Source organism: Cervus elaphus, chromosome 17 (genome assembly GCF_910594005.1).
Source record: "Cervus elaphus chromosome 17, mCerEla1.1, whole genome shotgun sequence".
NCBI lineage: Eukaryota > Metazoa > Chordata > Mammalia > Artiodactyla > Cervidae > Cervus > Cervus elaphus.
The window spans coordinates 42,455,435-42,456,830 of NC_057831.1; the positions used below are offsets into that span (position 1 = coordinate 42,455,435).

The 1,396-nt window shown below is 44.2% G+C and overlaps 1 pseudogene; it reads right to left on the reverse strand.

Moving 5' to 3' along the window:
• Nucleotides 1-514: 514 nt before the first annotated feature.
• LOC122673361 lies at nucleotides 515-1,044 on the reverse strand (annotated as a pseudogene).
• Nucleotides 1,045-1,396: the final 352 nt, after the last annotated feature.

Below are 1,396 nucleotides of genomic sequence, written 5' to 3' on the forward strand. Positions count from 1 at the left end.
GGGAAGGTGAGCTTAAAATTGTGCTATTGGAAAGAACAGATGAGGGGTTTTCAAGTGAGAATAATATGTGACATAGCAACAATATGAGGCCAGAAAATTGCTGTATAAGAAAATGTACAAACTCTACAATAAAGATTAGGTACTAATGTATACCTACAAAGTGGTTTCAAATGCATTATCTAATTCAATTTTCCAAATGTAAGAGTGTATTGTGTGGAGAATTTGTTTTGTGTTAAATTGGCTAAGTTGGAGCTACGTTTCCAGAATTTCCATCCTGGTATGTGGCCCTGTATGGGTCACAATAGATTTACATTTTAATTTTATCTTATCTTTAATTGTGAGTATAAACACATAACATTAAATTAACCATCTTAAACTTTTTTTTTTTTTACTGCAAAAAGCTTTATTGTTTCCATTTGCTCCAAGGCTTGAGAGAGGTTTCCAGTGTGTTAAAAAGCTGCCCAGTGGCTTCAGAGAGGGGTTCAGGCACAAGCTCTGATGTTAGGGGGGCTCCTCAAAGGCCACTGGGCCCCAGGGGCTCCTGGTTGTGCTTGAGGGTGCTTGCAAAGAGATGTTCACCCAGTCCCGCCTGGGGAGCAGCCAGCCTGTGGAGGTTGGCCAGGTGGTTGCTCATCAGTTTCACCTCCTCGTCTAGGAAGTGGCTCTCCAGAAAGTCACAGAGGTGGGGGTCTGTGCAGGCAGAACATGGGCCATGCAGATTCAAAAGGCCTGGTTCGGGGTCTTCTCTGTGAGAAGGATGGCTTCCATAGTGTCCTGGGTTCTTACCCCACTTCTCTTGAGATAGCTTTTGCATGTCCAGAAAGAGGGCACAGTTGCTGCGCTGGTCTTGCATTTTCAAGAGAAGCTTCATGCCCTTGAACTTCTCCTTGGCCAATTTGCGCAAAAAAGTGGTCCACACCCTCCAGAGTCACATCGTCATTGTCGAAATAGAAGCCCAGAGAGAGGTAGGTATAGAAGGCCCTCAAATGAATGTTGGCAGCTGCCTCACCTCGTGGAATAATCCTGACGAATTTGGGAGCTCATGGTTGATCAGTAATAAGGAATTAGGTTCAAAAAATGGTGTTGGCTGGTCCCAGTGATCTTGGACAGCTGAGTGGATGATTCCAAAGGTTGAGGCTAGAAAAAAGTTGGAGGGTGGTGGGAGGCTGGAGAAGGGGGCATCCCTGAGTCTGTTCTGACCAAGCACTGTTGAAGCAAGATATGAAGCAAGAGACAGACCTCCGAGTGCACTGCCCATCTTAAACTTTTTAAAGTGTACAGTTCAGCAATGGTAAGTACAGATCTTCCCCCACTTATGGTGGGTTTAACATCCCCGTAAACCCTATTGTAAGTTGAAAATGCATTTAATACACCTAACCTAATGAACATTCTATTA